The sequence below is a fragment of the Egretta garzetta genome, unplaced genomic scaffold (genome assembly GCF_000687185.1).
Source record: "Egretta garzetta isolate BGI_Z169 unplaced genomic scaffold, ASM68718v1 scaffold89, whole genome shotgun sequence".
In the NCBI taxonomy this organism is placed as follows: Eukaryota; Metazoa; Chordata; class Aves; order Pelecaniformes; family Ardeidae; genus Egretta; species Egretta garzetta.
In genome coordinates, this window is record NW_009269997.1 from 3,139,648 (window position 1) to 3,157,480 (window position 17,833).

At 40.1% G+C, this 17,833-nt stretch overlaps 1 protein-coding gene across 1 annotated transcript in view; it reads left to right on the forward strand.

Annotated features, from left to right (window-relative positions):
• The first annotated feature begins 146 nt into the window (after positions 1-146).
• Positions 147-17,833, forward strand: part of ARHGAP24 (Rho GTPase activating protein 24) — a 221,368-nt gene continuing 203,681 nt past the window's right edge. The window contains exon 1 of the mRNA XM_009647479.2: positions 147-198. The gene's annotated coding sequence lies outside the window, so the exon portion shown is untranslated. The remainder of the gene's footprint in view (positions 199-17,833) is intronic.

Sequence of the window (17,833 nt, forward strand, 5' to 3'; positions counted from 1 at the left end):
GTCGAGAGGGGGGGAAGGGGAAGAAACTTCGAAGTGCAGTCAAGCTGAAACGAGCTGTCACTGTTTCAGAATTTGTCTTGAGAAGTCACCGCGTTTATGGGTGAGAAGATTGACCCTGCCTGTGGAAGGTAGGAGTCCTGGTCCGGGGCAGTTTTGGAGCTCTCGCTGGATTGGGTCGGCACTGCAGCTAAAACCAGGGTAGGTAGCGCTGATGCGACTTTTATCTTGGTGACAAATCCGTGTGGTCTTTGCAGGACAAATAATTGCTGCAGCCCAGGAAGCAGTGGCAGCAGCTGTCTGCCTGTGTTGCGGCTGTTCTTGCCTGCCGGGGGGGCGTGGGGGTGTGGGGGTGTGTGTGGGAGCATCTTCAAGTGGTGGTGTGTGCTGTTATTTCTGAACGATGTTAAACACTTCATAATAGGATTCCTTTCTGTTGATTTCAGGGGTACAAGCCGAGTATGTGTCATCTGACCACTTGTTGGCTTAAATCTAAGTAAAAGCCCGTTTGTGCTTTCTGCAATCTCCATGTTAATGTTCACCTTTGGATTTGTGATGGTTGTCTTAAAAATCTTCCTCCTTCCATGCAGATATCTGTACCAGGCTTTCAGAGATAAGGTCCTCGCTGGGACAGACTTTACAATAAGGACTTTGATTCTCAATCACAAGAGAGTTGGGGAATCTTCAGTGGTTTTTTAGAGCTACTGAGTGGATTTCTTCTTGAGATAAGGGAGTAATTGTCTCCTCATTTTTTCCTCCATTGGGCTTTTATGGAATATTTATCTTTCTTAGCAGTAACATGCATGCATGTTGTCAGTTTGGGGGTTTTCTTCTTTCAGCAGTTTGGGGGTTTTCTTCTTTCAGCAGAGTGGAGAGGAGTAAGTAATTCATGTTTGATGATGTTAGAAACGTTTTTACAGCAGATGATTGGAAATAAACAGCAGGGTTGGTTTTTTTTTTAGATAGGTGCCCTTATCCTGTATAGGTAGAAATAAGAAACCAAATTAATTCCCTGTGTAGCCCAGTGACTTCATAACACTGAATTTGTCTAACACTAATCTGAATTCTGTTTAAGTAGCATGGTTGCTGGGAGAGGGTGATAACTCTTACTAGATCAGCAGGTATTAAGATGGTGTTAGGTTAAGTTCTTCTGTTGCAAAGTAGTAGTTCTGTGCCTGGAAGGTGACAATAACTGATCAGGAAAAAAGGATTCTCTGTGAGGTAAGAATTAAGGGAGGGGGATTTATCAATACAAGGGGCAAAGCATCTTGTCCTAGCTAAAAATCATTTAAGTGGCATCTCATGCTCACAGAAGACATGCAGAGTTACAAGCAGAGGTAGAGAGAAGGAAGGACTGAGAGTCAAGCGCTTGTTTCCAGTCCCATGAAATTTTCATGTTGTGGCAAGTTTTGTTACTGCAAAAGGCATCTTCTAGGACATGATACAGTGACTTGTGTTAAAAATAAATGTGCTTAGAACTCGTGTTTCTTTGTGCATGGTGCCTCTTCTTTGGTTCCTACTTTTTTCTTCTCTTGTTATTTACTGGGCTTTCATTCTTTAATGAAATTAGGCAGGTTTAGTTTGGAATAAATAGTGTGCCCACCAAAAAAAAAAGGTAATGTAAAGCCACGTAGAAAATTCAGCTAACAACGTGATTCTGTATGAAAGGCACGACTTCTTCACACTGTATGGCAACACGCTTCTGGGCACAGGTGAGAGGGAGGCTGTGGGTTTTTCCTTTAAGACCTGTGCCTCTCCTGTGTTTGCAGGCTGGTGCATGCAGTTTGCTTTTATTAGTGGTCCTATAGCTAGGTTCAGTTTTCTGAAGATGGAGATTAGAAAGCTAGAAATGAAGATCCTTTCATGGAAATTGCCTCACAAGTAGTAGTTTTGAACTCCTGATAAGGTCATGTCTTCAGAAGTAACTAGAATAGAAAACCCCTGTGAGCTCCATGTGCAGCTATAGCGCACAGGCATCTCTTAGGACCTTTTCATCTCTTGCTGTTTGATCCAGTATCTTATTTTTTTTAAACACACCAGGTGGAAAAAAAAAAAAAGGGAGTTGAAATTCACAGTGGGTAGTTTGAAGTGATTTGCATCCTATTACCTTTAGCTATCTTCTCTGCAGGCTGTTTGGTATTTATTGTGACCTGATGGCCTTTGGAAGTCTGCTTTATTCCTGGAGCTATTACTTACTGCCTTTATCTATACTGGGCAGAGAGAATGCTTGACATGATTTTTTTTTAAATAACCTCCTGGAACAGAGTGCAACACTTTGTCATATTGGGGTGGCATTTGTGTTTGTAAACTGCCTTGTGGGTGAATGAACTGTATGTTAGCTTTCAGCCAGGAAGAAAAAGAAAAAGTTGTCTTCTCTTGGCATTCTAAACCAAGAAAAACACTGAAGGAGAGTATCTGGTATAGGTTTTCTTCATTCACTGTCTGGAACTTGGCTTTCTGTAATATTGAGGACTCTGGGTAAGATGAGTGGCTGATATTTTGGGATGATAGGGAAACACACAGCTTTTTACAAAACTTGTTACTCCACTGCCAGTCTTGGGAGGAACAGAAACTTAAAAAGACAATACAGGCCAAATTGCCAGCTTAGATTCTCTTCCTACATGTAAGACTGCAGAAAGTGCTAGTGGTAAGATTTGGTCTACATTAGTTTCTATCGTTATGCTAAAAGCAAGGATTTCAAGTTAGCATTGTTTTTTATAGTTGTTGCCTGCATTTATTTAGAAAACCTTGATTAGGTTGCTTTTTTTTTTTTTTCACTGGAGGAGAAAAGGTTACTATAGCACTCAGAAGGGTATGAAAATGCCAGACATTTGAAAGATGGGTGTGCTTTAGCTTCAGCAGCATAGCAGACAGCAACAAGCCCTGTGCAGAGACAGTTAAAGACTCTTTACCCAATGATGCTGAACCCACAGCCTTACAGCAGCGGGGAGGGCACACAGCCTTCGGTGGCAGTGGTGCTGTGGGAGCCAGGAGGGGCTGTCTTGCCAGGGCACTGCGCGTGAGCTCCCAGAAGCAGCTGGATGGTGTTAGGAAGCAGCTTGCTTAGGTCCCTGTGGTGTCCCAACCTCAGTAGGACAGCCAGCAGCTGATGCCTCCCAAACCTTGTGGTTTTGTCATCTTCGCTTTCAATAGGTACCCCCATGATGTGCCCGCAAGCCGGCTGTGGCAGCCAGTCTGTAGGTGGCTGATCTTGGTGTGAGGAGCTGTGTGCCGAGAAACTTCTTCCTATTCTGCAGTTTCTTGTATATTTCTTGACTCTTTCCTTCTACTTCACCATTTTGCCAGTTACATTTGGGTGATCAAAATGGTAAAGACTGGAGTGAAGCTGTAAATCTATTTTGTGTTTAGTTGATTATGAATCCAAAATGAACCGTAAGCATCCTTGATTAGCTCCCATTATAAGCTAGATGATTCCTTTTCGAAAAACACCCTGTTTTGCTAACAGAAAGTCACTTCATAGACTCTCAATGCTGTGCAATATATTCACTTGGTGTAATTATCATCAGTCTTAAATTACGTGTTTTACTGCTTGTTTTATTTGACTGTCTTGAACTACCAGCTTTGTTAGCTGTGGTTCTTATTAGCTCTTTGTATGTTTAATAGCCTTCTCTATCCAAATTTCTGCTCTCTCTACAGTTTCTTTTTTTTAACCTTTTCTTTGTAGAGTGTAAAATTGAGTTCCTTAATTATATTCTTCCATTCTTTAATTACTCCAACCTATTTAAAATGGTTTCCAGTTTTCCAAAATGCTCTGGAGGTAATATTTAGGGTGCAGTCCTGTGAAATCCAGAGACACAATGATCTTTACATTTTCTTTGTCCTTGTTAAATATGGGGCTGTTGTGTTCAACAGGGACCTCGGGTTTTCCTTCAGGAGGATGCTCTCAGGTACTGTCAGTTCTTCACAACTTGTGTGTCTGTTGAGCAAGAAGACACAGGCTGGTGCACAGACAGCTGTCTACCAGTCTCCTTTCCTTTTTGTAATTAACAGCTTCTTCGGTACTTGTCACATGCACGGTTTTCCAGTCATGATCTTTTTTTTTTTTTTCTTTTTTCTTCCAAGTCATTGGCTAAACTGCTAAATAAGATAGTTCCCCTGAGACTAGAAACCACCTGCAGTATGAAGCTTTTTTGTTTACGGTCATGGTTTTTGACTTATCTGTTAACTGTTTGAATTAATTTTGTCTGCCTGGCTCAGCTCTTGTTTCATTGGGCTTTCTTAATGAAAATGTCATGCTCCGCCAAGCCAAAGGCCTTGAAGGATCACATGAGCTCCGTGCTTTTAACTTTAAAAAACTTCTGTTGTTTACTGTTGTACTGGTTATTTTGGAGGGGCTTTCATGCTCTATGGCTCAATGAGACAAACTTCAGCAACACATGCTGAATTCCTTGGCAACGTTTACGTAGTTTTTTGTCATGAAGTAACTTTCATTTTCCTATATTTAATTCTGTGCAATTTTGTATAATAGCAATTATGATTAGTAGCTCTTTAGTGAAGATATTTTTCACATCTGTTACTTCCAAGAAGTAGCTGGTGTGTTCCTGTCGTCCTTTTCCCACACCTGCCTTTGCTTTTAGAGCAGCTTAAATTTTAACTGGGCTGGTGTTCTTGTCCTGCCAAACTGAACAATCATGAAGTGTTATAAAAAGTAAAATGTAAAAACCCAGCAATTTGCCAGTATCTGGGAGGCAGTAAGATCCCTCTAGATGTCACTAATTGGGAGAACCAAATATACTTTTTCCTGGGTTAGTGTGGTCTGGGCTAAAATGTGTTTGCTATTTTCATATTTTGATTATTTCCCTTTTTTGCAAGGAGGTGAAGTACTCCCTCAGTAGTCAGAGAAAGTAGCCTTCCAGTTAATCCTTACTCAAATGATCGGACCTCAGCTCCAGTGGTGGCAGCATCCTGGATTTTCCGTAAGCTGCCTTTCTAGCCATTTTTTTAACCTCCCCCAGCTACCACATCCTCTGTTGTGAGAAGAAAATGTGAAGAAGCATAGAGGTGACACTAGGGAAGTCCCTTGCTGCCCGAAAGTGCTAGTAGTTTGCAGCTTAAGCTGGAAAAGGTTTTAAAAAGGGCAGCAAGAATGGTCAAGGACGTAGCACAGATTCTGTCCAAGAAACAGCAAAGCAGGAAGGAACTTTGCAGCCTGGAGATGAGTTGACTGAGAAAACTGCATTCACAAATGGCAGGGAAAGGGTGAGCAGAGGCCAATTCTTCCCTTATTTTCCAGTACAGGAATCCCAGTGTGTATCTAGGAGTTATGGTGGCAGGCCAAAATAAGTGAAAGGAGGTAGTATGGGGTACAATATGTAAATACGGTGTAGTTAAGATGCACATGTACTTGCCAGAAAATGTTGTGGTTAGTAAAGGGAAAACCCAATTTTAAGGGGTAGCTAGCCACAAGTATTGTTGCATGCTTGTCTTAGTTATCCTGCTTGTCCCTGAGGTTTTATTTTAGTCACAATTGGAGATGGAATGCTGGGCTGGGCAGACTCTTTCTGTCTCATTGTAGCCATCCATTTATTCAGTTTTGACCCTCTTTTGTTTGGATGTTACTTATGTAAGTGAAAAAAACCCATCTGATACTCTGTGGCTTGATGGAAAGGAGCTGAATGTCCACAGCTGACCATTGCTGTGTGTGAAGGCTTGCCGCCTTCACTTGGAAATGTGTGGACATAAGGAAGGGTAAGAGCTGGTGTTGCAAAGCAAATTGTGATGAATCTTTGTGCTTTTGATTTTTAAAGATCACAACCTTATTTACAAGTAGTGCTGTGGGGATGTGTGGGCACAATCTTACAGGATGAATATTTAGGAAAAGAATCACAAGAGTGAATTACATGAGTTCAAGTGGAGCAGACCCCCTGAAGCATGCTGGAGCTTACTCAAGTAGGGAGTCTTTCTTTGCATACCCTGCTTGACAGCTGGCACCGTAGAGGTGGAAAAAGAAGAAGCTGAAGTGCTACTGTGCTCCGACAATCCCAGTGTGCTAAATGACTGTTTAGCATATGGGAGAGCACTACAGTCAAGGGTGACTTAACGTGTGCTTAAGGCCCCTCTTGAGTTGCTTGAGAAAGAAAAATGATGCAGAGGCTGCAGACAATTAGCTTTGCTTCTCATTCTTCAAATCCTACTCTCTGGATCGGCTGGATGTGGCAACTGCCCGCCATGGCCAAAATGGTTCATAATCCTTTCAGAATTTTTTGGGAAAAAAAAGTTTCAGTAGATCCCGAAACCTTGAACTCTGCATTCTACAATAGCTCTGAAATTTTGTTGTCATCCTGGCCATATGTATTTAGAACTGGCTACTTTAATTTAATTGATTATCACTGTAATGGAGTGCTAATCATATTCACCTTACTACTTGGGCTTAGACTGGGAAATAAGAATTGCAGTTACCAATATATAGCACAGAGCACGATAAAACTCATTCTTAATGCTTCCTATTGGAGCATAACAGATCGCTGCAATTTGAAGACAAGTATGTGAACACAGACATGTATCTAGGAGATGAAGATAGAATTCCAGAAATCTACTTATTTAATGATATCATTACTTAATTATCAAAGTATTGTCTTGGAAAGTGTGCTGAGTAATTTGGGGTCTTAGTGGTGTTGTTAAATGTGAGAAAACGATGAAGGAAAAGGCTGTGCTGTACACTGCTTATAATGATACCATGGCATTTTGATTGTCCACAAGAAGTCAGAGCAAGCAGCCTATTTGCTGTATAAGCTTTTATATGGTGAAGCCTCTAGACGCTTCCTTCAAGGATTTGGGTTTCTGGTTGTTTTCTGTATGTGTTTGTGTGTCTCTGGTGGGCTTGTATTCAGCTTTTACCTCTTATCCATTATTGAGATCAAAATTGCGAGTCAGATGCATGGATAGTCACTGTGGTTATCCCCTACTGAGTGGTCTTGCAAAACACAAACCAAGAAATCCTGGATGCTAGAAAGAAATCTTATCTCTGGCAGTTGCAATATTTGTGCAGCTGTTCCCACAGATGTTTTTCTTCTCTTTTTTTAAATTTCTCCTAAGAAGTAAGCAAACTGAGGGAGAAATGTTAAAGGGTCTGCCTGGAGAAAGAGAAAACCTGCAATGCCTTTTAGTTTGGAGATAGTGATGTACCTTGTCTTAAAAGGACTGAATTCTTACTTTAGGTTTGCAAGTGCAAAGCCTGCTTAGGCTCTGCATTCAGTAGAGCTAAATGCAAGTGCCCTAAAATGTGAGCTTTGCAAATAGGCTTTGAGGGTCAGAATCCGACTGTAGTAATTGGGGATTACTGCTGGAACCCAAATTGATTTGATCTCAGTAACTTCAATGTAAAATTTGCTGAGTTTAGAAGTGAATAGGAAACATCCTGGTCAAAAAGCTTGTTCTGACATTGTTCTGTAGTGTGTCTAAAAACGAAGTTTCATAATGAAAGCATAGTAGCAACCTCACGCCCCCTTTCCCTCCCCCCACCCCCTAATCAATAACTTTTCAAGATTTCAAGATTAGGGACTAATTTTGTTCATATGTATTAGAAATATTATTCAGCATCTACTGCAAGACAGGTTTATTCACTGTTTTGAAGAAAGCAAATACAATTCCATTATATAGCAGTGGGAAGTCTTGAAGGTGCCATTTTAAATACAGTTCAAGTAAAAATTCTTCAAAATTTAGTAAATTAATAGGAATGTAAAACGTTATTAACATTTGATGCATGCTACTGAAACCCCTTCTCCTCCTAGGAGAGTACAGGGCTCATATCGGAGTCAGTTAACTTCATCCTCCAGAAATGTATAATAAATTATACCAGCAGGCTTTCTGAGGTTGGGTTTTTTCCTCTGGCAACACAACTAAGTAAGTGGCAAGAAACTGTAAGAAGGCATGTTATAAGTACTGTTTCTGAGTAATGAAAACTTATGAAAAACAATATACATCTGTCCGTAAGCAAAAGAGACCTGGTGCTTTTGGGTTGTTTAGTTTTCCATGTAACCTGGTATGTGTGTGATGTCTGCTGCTGAGACTTAACCAGCCATGCTTCAGTCCTCTTCCTTAAAAGAAAATCAGAGGTTGCTTTTGTGTATTCTGGTGAAAATGAGAGAGCAGCCTTAATCTCTGCGCATAAATATATCAGGTGGGTAAACATAGGGAGGGAGCAGAACTATTTTGGGTGATAATGCAGGAGTAAATAAGCCCAGGCTGTCCATGAGTGTCCATAAGAAAAGAAAAAAAAAAATCTATCAAGAGTTCCTGGGTAGCCTTGTGACTGCTGGGTTGGGGGTGAGGGGAAATACTAAAATAGCTGTTTTGATGGAACTTTTTCACTGTATAAAAGTAACTGTGTTGCTGGCTCCCATGCATCTTCAGAAGCTTAATGAATTGGAAGGTCCTTTCCTGTCCTGCCTGTTTGTCATGTGTGGGCAGTTGTAAAAGAATAGTCTAGTCCCTAACCATAGGAATATTTTACGTGTATTGTAAGATGTGCCAGGGCAAAAATATAATCAACAGCAAATCAACATGCTCACGGTAGGAACCTTATTATTTTCATTGTGATGATTCTGTCCTGTAATGAGCCAACTATTAATTCATTTCTGATTTTGAAGAATTTACTAGGTTTTAGCATTGATGTTACAAACAATTCTGGTCAGTTGCCACGATGGTTCGACATCTAATTTGGTCAGCTGTTACTGGTAGGCTTTACCACGTTCAGAAATGGTTGTTGACTGCCTTTTGCAGTGGTCTGTGGGTCTTTGTATGAGAGCAGCCACGTTATTCCCTTCAAATGCTGCCTTCTGCCAGGCATAAGGGGAGAGGGAAGCTTCTGGGAAGGAGAAGGGGGCAGCTGTGATGACGACTCTGTAAATTGGGGAGCTTGGCACAGTTTCTTATGCACAGCACTTAAAGTCTTGTGAGTGACTGTCAAGTCCTCTCTCGTTCAATGTATGCTGAATTTCCACGTGTACCTCTTACGCTCCTGATGTCAGCCTGCGCTTAGGAAGCTTGCAGTGCTCTTGGCTGATGCCAGGAAAGGACTAAAGCAGCCGGTTGAGCGTGCACCACATGGCACATTCAGTGTCAAGACTATTTATCACATAACGAGATTAAGCCCTCGTGCAGCACTTCCGTACAATGCAGGCTCACACAGCCCCCGATGCCTTTCTTTGACAACTGAAACACTGTGGAACAGGAGTTTGGCATAGGGGTGATCCTCTGCTAGCATTACAAATAAGATCCTAAATGCTGAGACTCCCTTCAGATGTTTGCATGTTATTTGATGGTGTCACTCCTGGGACACTGCTTCGGAGATCTTCATCTCCCAGCATGAACAAGAAGGCTATGAAACGTGAGTTTTACCATTTCTTACTTTCATAGGGACTACTAAAAAATGGTATCTTAGCCAGAAGGACATACTAGTTATTCCTAGTCTATATATGACTATGCAGTATTTTGCACCTTACTTAGGTGTCCAGTAAGTAATGATAAATTACTGTACAATGCTTGGTGGAAATACCCAGTTAAGGAAATGATTTGTAGTCTGTGTTGCTATACCAAATGCTGGATGAGCCCAGGACAATGAAACAACAAAGAAAAGGTCATACTACTACAGTGGCGGGGGAAAACTGGAATAATGGGATACAAGCAGTGCTACTGGGAGATTTCAGAGGGACATGTCTTTGCAGTATTTCAGTTTCTTTTCTGAGTATGTGAAAAACAAGCAGTTATCACTAAGGTGTTGCTGTGGCCAGGTAGGTATGACAAGGAATAGATCTGATTTCACTTGCAGACTGATTGATAGTGCTGCTGGACTGCTGAATTCCAGACAGAGCGTTTGGGATGTATTGATATATGTGAAAATGTGGCATGAGGAGCTAATTATTTCTCAAATGACTAGTTGAAAAATCTTTGCTTTTTTTTTTTTTCCCTTGGAGTTCATTAAAGGCTTTTTACTGCCATTTAGCTCTCCCTTGTAAGTCATTATTACCTTGAGACAAGGAGGATCCTTGGGTTTCTGCTTTGAAAATACGGAGCTGTTTAGGCCTCCCCTGGCAGGGGCAGGTCTGTGCCGCTGGACCATGCACCAACAGCCTTGGAGGGATAGGAAGGGTCTGTGTAGAAGCATTCATAGTTTGTAACAGATGTTTTGTTGGAGGTGATGCTGCTCAAAATGCACAGCTGGACTGCAAGCCCATGGTGTCCCATGAGCTTAGACTTCTGAGGAAAAGTTAGCTTTGGTAACTTTGCTCACCATTATGGCACTAGGACATACATTGTTCAGGAGCTGAATACCCTCCTCTGCTTTATAGCTGCAGGCTGGTGGGATTGTCTGGGTATAGACAAAACCAAAAGTGAGCGTCTGGGGTCTGTGATACCACTCAGTTATGAAGATACTTTAAGTTAGGTCATACTTACTTTCTAATGCCATGAAATATCAAAAAAAAATCTCTATACAACGTGGGGGAAGAGTATGGTAGCTGTGATAACATTTTTTCACTCAGTGGTTTGGTTTTTGAGCCGCAGGAATATCCTCTTCTTTTTGTACTTTATTCTTGGAGAAAAAGTTTAGCATTTTGCAATGAATCTTGGAGGTGCCACATGATGGACTACTGTGTGTGTGAAAAGTCAGAGGGCTGTTCAGTTTCCTCTGTCACATGCCTTAACAGAGAGCTCTAACGTGAATCCAGTGTCATGTACCTTACTGATTCATAGCCTCATTGCTGCTTTCATCCCTAGCTGAGGATCAGAGTTCCATTGTGAGATATGGTTTGTACACATCTTATTCAAAGTGGTCTTGAAGTACTCAAAAAATCCTGTGATACTTCCTGTTAAATCTATGCCTTGCTCTCATGGAGAACTTCTCTTTGCTTGTTACTGAGCTTTATGAAGTCCTGTTCTTTAATATGCATGGTGTGCACCTCCTCTACATCTTTATGTATTGAGAGACAGTGTTTGTTTTCCATTTTCACTTCTCTAACTTATTGTCTGGGATGGAAAGGCAGATAAGATATATCCCCCCCCCCCCTTTTACTTGAAGAATGGTCCCTGTCTGCCCATTTTTACTGTGCATGCTCACATAAAAGGTGGACCATTAGCTAAATCTTTGCTGAAGGGATATTTAACAATATTAGCAAGGTAAGGTAGTCTGGGGTTTCCAGAAAGAACTGGTCTTTTGCCCATCTCTTCTACCTATGTAGAATTTCTGCTATTTAGAAATTGTAACTTGCAGTGCCTACAGCTGAAAGTCTTACATTTACCCGCCCCACTGCTTTTGAGAATAAGTAAATAAGTAAGATAGAGTAAGTTTTCTTGTATATCCCTAGGTAAGATTTATTCTTGCCTTTGATCCACCCTTTCATGATTTCAAGTGGTAATGTTGCCCTGGAGAACAACCAAAGGCATTAGGGATTTGCCTAGAAGCGTGGAAACCAAATAGCAAGCATGTCTAAAATCTCTCTGTTTCTGACAGTTTCAGCCAGTGTGTGTTCAATATTGGTTGTGGTATGTCAGTACAGCTGAAAGGATGCATGCAGACTTATGGATCCTAACTTGGAAAATATTAAGTGTGGACCCGGTGGTAGCAAGGTCCTTTTTAGGCTAGTGTGAAGTTAATGTCTGTGCTTAAAAAATACGATGAAAACTTGAGCTCAGAAATGAGCTGTTTGTGCTGCTGGAGGTCTGGAAAAAGTTGATTTTTTTTTTTTGTGTGTGTGTGCATGTTTTCAGAAGCACGCAGAAGCACAGTTTTTTGGCATCTGCTATAGATGACTAGCAATGAAAGGGTTGAAGTCTTATCGCAAAAACAAAAAGATGATTTATTGGAAATGTCAAGAAATAAATCACGGAGCCTAATAGGCCTGTTAAACAAGCTTCTTGGTTTGGGTATGTTTAAAAGCCAGGAGGCTTGAATGGTTCTTCTAGTTTAAAAAACTTGGATGCCTAAGCAGATTGCTTGGAAACTGATATGAGCAAATAGTGTGTTCTGAGACTCATTGAAAGGGGAACAAAAAGAAACTGCTTTTTGGCTAGTCCGTCATTTGCAGAATTTTTGAGGCTAATAAGGTAGGAAAAAGTAAAGTACTGTTAGAAATCGTGACATGATCCTGTAATTTCTCCCCCTTTAACTAGCCTATTAAAATTTTACAGAGCTCTTCAGAGAGTTTTCTGAAGCTGCAACTTGTCATATTTTTGGTGGTGGTGAAACACCTCTGCAGAAAGGTTGTTTTAGCTGAAAGCTTATGTGAAAATATGTTAGTTCTGACCAAGTTGTCATCAAAAGGCCACTGAATTCCAGGATGGTGTTGGTGAGACAGAAGATACTCATTTGCTATCCTAGGGCAAAACAGCACAGGGTAAAATTGCTGTTTGGTGGGATATTATTTGATTTGGATATTATTATTTTTTTTTATATTACAGGATTTTTACTGACCCAGTTTAATATATATATATGCGCACTATGTCATTTAGTATAATAAAATTATCAGTTCCATTGGTTTAAATTATGTTTGATACAAAGAACAAATAATCCTTTCCTATAAGTAGCATCTCTCATTAAGGCCTTGGTGCTCAATTGTAGCATTAGAATGGCTGATTGGTTTGGTCATGCATTTTGTGAAACAGTGAAGGAAAGTGCACAGGTTGAAAAAATTTCTCATGGTAGGTGTTCTAGAGATGGGAGAATAATGCTGAAGCCTCTGAAGCTTGGAAATGGGGAAGAAAGCCTTGGTCTTAACACTTTTATACCTGAATTGACTTGATAAACTGGTGTTGTTCAGACAAGGAGTCCAGGGACAAGGAGGCAGTGTTTTTTCTTGCATGTTTTGTTTCTTTGTAGATATATCAGAGCCAGTTTGGCTTAGAGATCCTGAAAACTCAGTCCTAGATCCATTGCTGCCAGTTTCTGCTAGAGGTCTATAGGCTTAAATTTGGCCTTGTGAGTGAATTACACTTTTTTGTTTGACTTGGCAACATTTCAACAGCTAACAAATGTGTCAAAACCATACCTGTCCACTACTAAACCAGGTCTCTAAGCACCTTGTCCACCCATCTTTTAAATACCTCCAGGGATGGGGACTCGACCACTTCCTGGGCAGCCAGTTCCAGTGCCTGATAACCCTTTTGGTGAAAATTTTTTTCCTAATGTCCAATCTAAACCTCCCCTGGTGCAACTTGAGGCCATCTGCTCTCATCCTATCACTTGCTACCTAGACGAAGAGACCAACACCCACCTTGCCACAACCTCCCTTCAGGCAGTTGTAGAGGACGATAAGGTCTCCCCTCAGCCTCCTCTTCCCCAGGCTGAACAACCCCAGTTCCCTCAGCCACTGCTCATCAGACTTGTGCTCCAGATCCCTTACCAGCTTCATTGCCCTTCTCCTGACACGCTCCAGCACCTCAATGTCTTTCTTGTAGTTAGGGACCCAAATTTTCTCCATCAGTCAGGAAACAGACACCGTATCATGTTATTGATCATAAACATGAAGCACAACCAAACAAAAGACTGGATTTTATCTCACTGTAGAATTCAGAATTCAGGAAAACTTTGAATAGTTCGGGGTGGCATTTTACAAAAATGCTGCATTAATTTCAGCATTTGGGGTGGGGGAATAAAAAGTTAAATTAAGTGATTACAAATTATTTTAAGTGTTTTAGTGCCTTGAGAATTGTTTTAAATGTAATGGTGAACTTGAAACTGCTGCTTTTTTTGAGCAATGATGAAATTGAGTCTCCCATCGTTTCAGTTAGCCATTCATAATTTCATATTCTCACTTAGTATATGTTGAAACATTTTAAAAGCCACATAAATAGGCTTAAGCTTCAGGAAATTATAAAGTATGTTATGAATGATTCAGTCATTTCTCAATAATTAATTTATAGAGCAAAGGTCTTCAGAGTAACTTACACTTTTTTGCATAGCTATGCTAATTTTGCTGTGTTTTTTGCAGCTAAAACGGAGAAGCTGTTCATCAGAAAAGTTTTAGTTATTATGACAGTACAATGAACTCTTGCAAGTTTGTGTGATGGCTGAATACAAATATTCTATACTAAGAGCAAATTTTTATAATTCTTCTTGACAGCCAGATTTTGACTGGCACCTTTGTTGGTGTGCAGGGCTGGCAAAAAAAGTCCTCTCGAGACAAGAGAAGGCAAGCTTCCAAGTGTCTGTGTGTTTGTAACCCACCTGAGAGCTGGTTGTAGTTGCAGCCTCTGTGTACAATGGACCAGAAAGAATAATATTTCATTACCGTGTGTATTCATTCAGGTAATGTACATAGCACAGGTTTAAAACAGGAGAGGGCTCTGAGAATTTCATGGACAGGTTTAGGGTGAATACGTTCCTTGTGTGTGGTGAAATTGTGGGTCATTTCCACTGGGCATCTCCTATGCTCTCTACGTAGCAGTATGTTTTGCAGTTTGCCATGTTTGCTTTCAGACAGGTTCTTAAGAATTGCCAGAGACCTTAGAAAACCCAGCAACTGCTGTGCAGAAAACTGGGGACAGTTAAGTGCAGATACTACTGTGCCTTCAGCACTTTTTTGGAATTACTGTTGTTCAGTATGTCAACCTGCTCTGGAGGTTAGTGTCAGCAGCTACACAATCCATACTGTTTTGCCAATATAGTTTGACACACCTTTCTTTCCAGAAAGCTATTACTTAGTACTGTTGTTACCCTAAGTGTTGCAGGCAATGTCTTGGCATTCTGTTTGTGTGAGGGATCTGGTTTGTCACCTCAAGATGTATCTGCTGTGGGCTTTTGGTAGCTGATGTAATTTTCCCCTAACAAAGGCTTCCATTTATATGGTGTTCAGTATTTCCTAACACCCAATAGAAAGGGCAGAAAAAGTATTGCTGAGAAAAATGCAACACATACCAATAAAACAAGAGTTGAGTAAACATACTATAAGAAACAAGTATAAAGCCAGTAGTGAGTTGAAAAATGCAGAACATGGTTTTATGGTTATTCCAGTTGTTTGTGTTAATCTACAAACTGAAAGAGGAGAACTTCCTGCAAACAAAGTCATGTAGTTCATGGACTAAAAATGACTTTAAAAATGTTTCATCATTACTGCTGTACTGTCCATCCCCAAGTTTGTTCAGACACTTAAATCCTTGCTTTTGACCCATGCAGGGTAGATGCTATCTTAGTAAAAAATACTGTAAAAATGGGATGATTTCTTCACATACAGTGGAAATGATTATCAGTGAGGGATACTAAGGTGTCTTTTCATGATCTGCACTATTTTCTTAAATGCAGAATGACATTTAACATTCTGAGGTTGATGTGAAATCATGCAAACCTCAAACCATGGGGAAATCCTAAACAATTTGTGGTAGCAATACTGAGAAATCTTGGCTAAACAATAAAATAAGCATGTCTTCAGAATATACGTTTTGTGTTTCTATGTAGGGTCTTCATGAACAGCTTTAGGTTTATGGAATCATAGTCATCAGGATGATGAAGTTGTTTGAATCCTATTTGAGCATCTTTTTTTAGTGTGAATTTGGATGAAGGTGTGGAGCATGGAAAAACTGAGCTTACGCCAAACGTGCATTTCTGGCTCTGAAGAAATGGTTTGATACAGGAGTAGTCCTCACTGAACACTTGAAGGCTTTTGCTGGGCAGTGGAAAGGTGGTACTCGTTTTTGTTCTCTAAACAAGGGACGGTTTACTCACTGAATCATACTGCAAGAAGGTAACTTCGATGGTTTGTATTGCTGCCAGTGCATATTGCTGATGTACTTCATGAGGTGCTGATTTGCTTGCCTTAATGAGCTGATGTTTATCATCTTCCCCTTTAAATTGTTGTTCTTCTCTTTGGTGTTTGCACCCTTCAAACATTTGTGGAATGTTTTGTGTTCTTTTCTTGGCTGTCATGGTGTCAGTCCAACCAAATGCTCATCTTCATTCCTCCACCCTGAATGCATTCCAAGTTGTCCTTGTTGTTAGCAGTGGAGAAGAATCAAACTCAGTAAACAAGCTGATGATATGTTGATACGGTGTATTATTTTTCGTATTGAATTGGAAAGCAACTTTGCAAATAGTTTGTTATATATTACTACTGTTAGGGAACTGTAATGAAGAAACAGTTCTATGGTTACTCTGTATCCCTTTCAGGCTATTTTCATCAGAGAAGGAAAACTGTATTTTTTAAATATGAATCTTGCAATAAATAAGCCAGAGTTGCAGTGTCTTCTGTTTGTTCTTTGTCACTCAAATGTGATTCTTGCAGTTCTCATGAGGATCAAATCATCTTCTAAATCTTTAAGGCAGGTTTCTATCCAAGAGCAACCACTTCACTGCCTTAGGATAGGAAGGAAAAATCCAGAGTAGCTTTGACAAAGTCTGAGTTTTGTAAATTGTTTCATCACTTCCAAATTACCACTGTCAAAGCCTGTTTTTCAGGGATGCTTAGGACAGCTTACTAAGCTTTTCCTTTGCAGATTGAAGCTTTACATACTTTCTTGGGAAAAGGTTTGTCACAGGGCTGCTTGAATGGTAGGTTCTTAGGAAAATCTGGACCATGAGGTGAATTATGCTAGGATGCCCCTCAAGTCCCAGACATGAGATATCTTTTGGGGTACCCCAGATTTCTTCAACAGTCTCTCAGGTAATGTCACCCTGCTGCGAGAGCTGCTTAGGTCCTTCCTTCCTTACAGCAAACATGAAGTAAAATTCCCCAGTGAACCATAATAAAGGTGATGAAGCAGCTTTGTTCTGGAAGACTGGGTTAAAAACTGTTCCTCTTAGAACTGGTTTTGATTTTTTTTTTTTCATTCCATTGTGTGCTATGCTGCTTATCACAGGCTTTTTGGTTTTGCCAGCAGAAATTTGCCCCTTCTGTTTTTTGGGGTTTTTTTTGTATTTCTAAACTGCAATTCAGATAATTTGGGATTACAGTTTTACACATCTAATGCATATTTGCCAGAGAGAAGAACTGGAAGTAATGTTTAAAATATTTTGCTTTTATAATATCCAGATGTGTCTAGACTTCCTTTGTCTGTCGACTCTGGTGACAACATCTCAGTTTTCTTCTTTTCCTTTCACTTTTTGTTCTTCACAGTTGAGCAATTCAAAGGATAAACTGTGCCTTAGCTCCACATGTGAAGTGTGACACAGGGATGTGATCAGGTTCCCCTCAGCATCTGTTCTGAGTTGAAGTTGTGTTTTCTCTGCACAAAAGAGCTATTGGGGGGGTGTGTGTGTGTCACCTTTTCATATTGTTGGATTCCTATTTCTAGGAGTTGTGCAACACTCCAATTGGATATTGTATTGAAGAAAGCTGTTCAACAACTTCCCAAAACACTTTCCCACCAGAAAGCTCTCATTCAAGTAATTGTAACTGTTAGTGGGAGCTTATCACTTGCATGATTATTTTTTTTAATTGAAATACTGTATTGCTTGATTTTGAGAGCACATTGTAAACTAGTGTCTTAACAGAACAAATAATATGCTGTGTGTTGACTTTTAAGATATTAAGATGGTTCTGAAATGAGTTTCAATGAAAAGTAGGACTCAGATTCAAGTTTGAGATGAGAAAATATTTAGAAAGGTGGGGGGGTTCTTTAGAATGTGAAGTCTAAGATTCAGTACTGTCTGGTAGGAATCTGGTCATAATTGCACTTTTAACAATGTTAGTATGATGCTATTCATCTTCTCAGGAGCTGCTATGCATACTTGAGCTTGTACATGGATTTGGCAGTAATTCACATACCAAAATTTGTTACTAGGTATCAACCTAAAGTGATCACCATGATAAATGTCTAATTCTTTGTTTATATTGTTGTTCATTTAAAATTCTATATAAATCTTGCCTCTGTAATACTGTGAAAGAGC